The sequence below is a fragment of the Urocampus carinirostris genome, chromosome 7 (genome assembly GCF_059441175.1).
Source record: "Urocampus carinirostris isolate Australia breed hairy pipefish chromosome 7, RoL_Ucar_1.0, whole genome shotgun sequence".
Taxonomy (NCBI): Eukaryota; Metazoa; Chordata; class Actinopteri; order Syngnathiformes; family Syngnathidae; genus Urocampus; species Urocampus carinirostris.
The window spans coordinates 40,229,849-40,236,069 of NC_142355.1; positions in this window are offsets into that span (position 1 = coordinate 40,229,849).

Below are 6,221 nucleotides of genomic sequence, written 5' to 3' on the forward strand. Positions count from 1 at the left end.
GAAAAACCGAGTGTGCGTTCATGTTAAGGGGAGTGAGATGCTTCTGCAGGCGAATCAAAATTACTCATACCTACTTATCATAAAATTGACCGAAAATACATCAAACATAACTTGTAAAAAATGCTCCCTGCAAATCCTAGAATAACTTGAGGGCTGTGAGTCCCTCTGTTTGATTTGCAGGTAAACATCGCCGTCTTGTGTCTTCATCAAAAGGGAAACGATAAAATTCAAAATAGAGTTTTGAACCTTGCCGGTTAGCATTCCACAGACAGCAGTACATCACCATCGTAAAAAGTAGGGTTATATTCTTCTGTCGTCTGCTAGGGAGCTTTTTGCCGTCCATCATGGCTCTCTTTCAGCCAGAAAAGGTAGCGTGACGTCACATGCAAAGGGTCAATACAATGCTAACATTTATTTCTAGGCGTTGACACACTTGTACCCAATTTTTTTCTTTAAGGAAGATAAAAAAACAATATTATCCACCCCCCAAAATGTTTTTTTTTCACATGAAAGTAATGAAACATTTATTAAAGATTGGTTAAATACGTGCTAACGATTGAATTTAAAAAGTATTGAATTGTATTTGATTTTTCCTTCAATGCAGCACTCATTTTGTTAAATTGGCGTGAGCCTGCAATTTTGTGAGGGCAGAGCACAAGCGCACTAGTGATGCGTTCAGAGACATTTCATAAATATGATTCAATCACTTATTTTTGTATTCTACAGCCTAGTAAATATAAATATTGTCAAGAGCTTTTGCATCCCCACTTCAAACAAGTACAACTTTAACTTGGACACAAAACATCGCAGAGTTTTTTAAACATTTACAAAGAGAACACTTGGTGTGTTCAAAACAAAGTTAGGTTATTTATGTCCTATTAATGTAAAGTAAAACAGAGTACAGTGGGACCTCGCTACTTCGCGTTTCCACGTTCGCGGGTTGAGAGCTACTCGGGTCTAAAAAAAAAAAAATAATAAAATAAAATAATTAAAAAAAAGAAATTTAAAAAAAAAGAAATATATATAGATATATATCTATATATATCTATATATATCTATATATTTATATATATATATATATATATATATATATATATATATATATATATATATATATATATATATATATATATATATATATATATATATATATATATATATATATATATATATATATATATATACATATATATATACATATATATTTCTTTTTAAGCATTTTTGAAGGGGCGTCGCTACTTCGCGGATTTTCACTTTTTGCGGGTGGTTTTGGTCCCCATTAACTGCGATAACCGAGGGATTACCGTATATCTTGTCTGTCATGTGAATGAGAAGGTTTTATTTTTGATTTATAAACTGTACTATGGGCAGCACAACAGTTGGGTGGTTAACGTGCAGCCCCATGGTGCGGAGGTCCAGGGTTCAATTCCAGCTACCGTGGCCTCCCTTGCAGAGTTTGCATGTTCTTCCTGTGTCTGTGTGGGTTTCCTCCAGCCCTTCCGGTTTCATCCCACATTCCAAAAAACATGCATGTCAAGTCCAAAATGTCCCTGGGTTGAATGAGGGAGTGAGTTGTACGTCTCTGTGCGCCCTGTGAGTTCAGGGTGTCTCCTATCCACTGCCCATCGTGGCGATGGTATCCAACACCCCCTGCAACCCCAGTGAGGATAGGCAACGCAGAAAATGGATGAATAGAAACTGTTAGTAAGTAAGTTGGATCCATTAACCATTAGGGCCGTAAGGTCAACATTTCCTTTTGTTTGTCTTGGGCAATTACAGCCAACATACTTGGTAAAAATTTTAGAAATTTTTCCCCGCATAGGTTTCCTCCAATTCTTTTTCATGGTTACAATGTAAATTTATCTTAGGCAAAATGTAGTCGTTTTATTTACATTATGTTTATTTTTTCTTTTATTAGCATACTTGATATTGGAGTAATCCAAAAGTAATAAAAAGTAATCAAGTTACATTACTTGAATATTTCGGTATTTGAATTATGATACTGATTATATTTTTTAACTGCTAACTAGTAACTATTGGATTGGATTTTTAAAGTAATCCTTCCAATCTTGTATTTAAAAAACTCTCTCATAAACCATTGAGAAAAAAATGAACACACAATTATTATTATTATTTTTTAATATTAATGCTTTTCACATGACACTTTCGGAAAACATTTTTTGAAATTGTCCCTGCCCCTGTTTAGCGTGTGAGTGCCTCCCATCTTTAGAGATTTATTATAATAGCATGTAACCATTTCACAGAAAGGAAGTCTAACCGGTTTCTTTTGGTCCTTAGCTATATATCATTGTACTGATTGGGTCTTTTTTGGCTTTGAAAAAGATTTCTGCACTCAGTCTGGTAAAAATTGTTCCTAATCGTTATTATTTCTTCATTTTTTAAATATAAATATACCGGGTTGACAGTAGGCCTACAAGAAGAAACAAACATTTTCAGTCACAAGCTCAATTCTTTGGGTCAAAAGAGACTTGTCCTCAGTTATTTAAAAAAAAGTTGATGTATCATAGCAAAGTCCAGTGTTGACTTCCAATGACAGATCCACCAAATATTCCATTCATACTGGATTCAACTTCTTAGTACACTCTTGTGTTTCACTGTTTTTGGCGTCCTCGTTGTCCACTTTCCGTCTCGACCATGTGGACGCCTTCTTCCTCTTCCCGATGTTTCTCGTCCTCTTCATTACAATCACTGCACCGATCAGTCCGAGCACCACTACCACCATTGCGACGGCTATTATTGCAAACTCAGCAGTGCTCTTTTTGACTGTTTTTCCTGTCAAAATCAGTTTGTTTTCCTGTTTAAATATGCATTTGGGTGTTTCATACCAGTACTGGCCATCACCATAATCTCCATCCTCATCGTAGTCTTCTATGTTGTCATAGTAATAGTCTGTCGAGTCGGTCTCTCCCAAGGCCACGCACCAGTAGATGACGCTGTCCTTCACATTGACGTCTGACAGCATCAGTGAAAATTTGCCCTCGGACAGAGACATCCTTCCTCTCAGATCTTCCGGGACTTCTATGGTCTCGTCGTTGGAGTCCAGGATGAGTTTACGTTCGCCAGTTGAATCTTGGCGGAACCAGAGCACCCTCTTGAGATCCTCTCGGGCCACGTCGCATTCCAGTAAGACCTCAGCGCCTTTGGTACAGACCTTTTCTATGGGTTGGCTCTGAGGGCAAAGCGACAGCGAGTACTGCAAGTCCAGCGTGGTTGCCACGCAAGAATACTCGCCGCCGTGTTCGTATGATACAGCTGGGATTACCAAAGAAAAATCTTTGTCATTGCTTGAAATGAAAATGTCGAGGCGCTTTGAGCTGCTGATGTTCATGTTTCCTTGTGGCGTCTCCCATAGCTGGTTGTGACTTTCAAAGGGACACATCAGTTCTACTTGATCCCCGGCTGAAGCAAAGATTGTCCTCCTCTCACTGTGGACAGGTTGGTACATATTCTGAAAACTACGACACTCGCTTCCTTTGCTCACTACACAGTAAAACTGCTCTTTTTGCTTCATTACTGAGTTGTTCACCAGCAGCAATGTGCCATTGTTTTTGTCTGTAACAATGCCAAACAGCTCGATCCTTAAGGGGTCTAGCGACACGTTAGTATCCAGGAAAAGTTGAAGTCTGTTGGACTGATGCACAGCATAATACCAGCGCACAGATGTTCCCTCTGTGAAGCCGGAAGTGGTGTCGCACCGCAGTTGGGTCCGACCGCTGCCCTCATCCACTACGATCTTGGCAGCTTCCATCTCGTCGTCGCACACGATCAGCAGCTGTGAGTGCTGACTGACTCGAGTTTGGTTCTGCCAGCACTCCTTCCGATAAGTCCCGGAGTCCAAATGCGTGAGCTGGCGGATCTGCAACCCGAGCAGTTGATTAACAATTTTGATGTGGATGCGACCCCGCAGGTGAGCAGGAAGATTTGAGGCCTCTTCGGGATCTGATGAGTTGCCTAGCAGCTGATCACCCTCCGACCTGCATTTATACACTAAGATGTAGTCCACTCCAAAACAATATCCCAACTCGATGGTGCCGTCAAGCGCTCGGATGGCAGGTTCCGGTTCTTCGCTGTGAACCTGATGGAGGAAGAGCAGAGTAAACATTGTCAGGAATGCAAAGTGACTCATGTTTGCTCGCTGACTGTGACTGACACAGACTGATCTAAAAGGCAGTGATCGAGCTCCTCACAAACATTTACCTGCCTTTGTCATTAGAGTCCCGCCCTCAGGGAATATATCCATTTCCTCCTTTTGAACTTTCTTCTGCCATCATACCTTTACACCAGTGGCTCGCAATTCTCCCAATTTATTTTGTCTATTTCCTTCTTTATAAGAAAATAAACAGAAAGGGAAACACAAAGAAGTCAAACGTGATGTCTTGCACCTATCAACACAAATGAATGACAATGTATAAACAATGTGTAAAATGTATAAAAAATGAATATAAAAGAAAAATATCATACAGATGTTTTAATAAATTGAGCTTCGAAGCATTATTTAACTTGATTACAAAAATCAATTGTGTGTGTTTTCATGTTGTAATAAATGTTGTTCCATACACTGACACAAAGTATGAATATACATCTCTCTTTCTTTTGTTCTTTGTTTTGATTTTAGAAAAAAAGGACCTAAACTGTCCAATAAACCACATTTTGATACACACACACACATGTTAAATGAAAATCACATTATTCTAAAATCTTTAAACTAAGTTGTCAGCATTCATAAATGGATCAAAATTTACAATTAACAATCGAATACTGTGCGACAAAAATGATAGGTTTCGCATGTTTTGTCTGAGGCGACACGGCAGCTGAGTGGTTAGCGCGTCCCCGGCACAGTTCTGAGCTCATGCGGAGTTCAGGGTGTCCCCTGCCCACTGCCCGAGGACAGCTGAGATGGCCTCCAGCACCCCCGTGACCCTACTGAGGATGAGCAGTGCAGATGATGGATGGATGTTTTGCCTGTGACAATAGTATAGAATGGATAATCGGGCACCCACTCTGCTGGGGAAAATTCTGGTCCCCTTTTTTTAAAAAATGTATTTGTTTTATATGAACGAAAATAGAAGAGAGAATGGTGTCATCCATCAAAATGATAAACACAACTTTTATTACAAAAACATATACACACTCCAACTCCCCTTATTATCATTTTGTCAGAACATCTTTGATAAATCTTTCAAAGGTCTATAGGCTTGTTATATTTTATCACAAGTATGTTTGATGGTGACTAATAGTTGTGCTTTTGAATCGTGACAAGTCGAGTCATGTGCAATTTAGCAGAATGAAGACGGCTTTTTCGTTTGTCAACCTCGAAAAACAGGTTCAACAAAAGAAGTTGTTGCTGTGCCACTTTCTTTTATAGCAGTCAAACAACAAAGAGTACTGATTAATAATACTGTAGTTTTAAATGAAGGGATGACTTTATCCCATGCTTTTCACATTGTACTGATCACTTACAGTACCATCTTGGCGATTGAGTTGACCTGATCCATCCCAACATGTAACCTAATCACATAGTGATATATATTTTAAAATAACAGCTCTTTGTAGCTGAGTAGATAATCGCTCAAAAAAACTTTCAAAATCTTTATTCAAACTCTGTGTGTAATGAATACCAATAAAGAAGGGTAGGTACCAATACCAAGCATAATTATCGGGCTTTATTCTTCCCTGGCCTCTATTTGATGCTCATTTACGAAATATTTTTATGGTTTGATTCAGTTTAATTGCATTTTTTGTCCTCCATTCACTTCAATTTGATCCTGTATTGATTCATATTTAGAGAACCCTTACATTTTAAACAACAATATATAACCTCAATACAATCGAAACCAATGTAGCGAAGACAACATGTGATCAAATTAGGTAGTATAATTTTTATTAAATACTGTCAAGAATCTTTGGGTCCAGGGCCAAGTTGCAGGGGCTTAAGACACATTAAAGATCCAGTGAGTAGAATGTTGAGTCGTTTTGTGAAGGACTGACTCCGGGCAAAGTTGATAGCTGAATGGGTGGGTTGTAGAGAGTGCAAGACAGTACAAGGGATACAAGGGTCAAAAAAATAAAACTGAGCAAAACCTTCCAAAGACTCACAAACTGACAACAGACTCTGTTTTGGCTGATTGCTGTTACCGGTAAATGCAATTACTGATACCAACCCTGCGGTGACAAACCCACACTTAAGCACACGCAAAGGC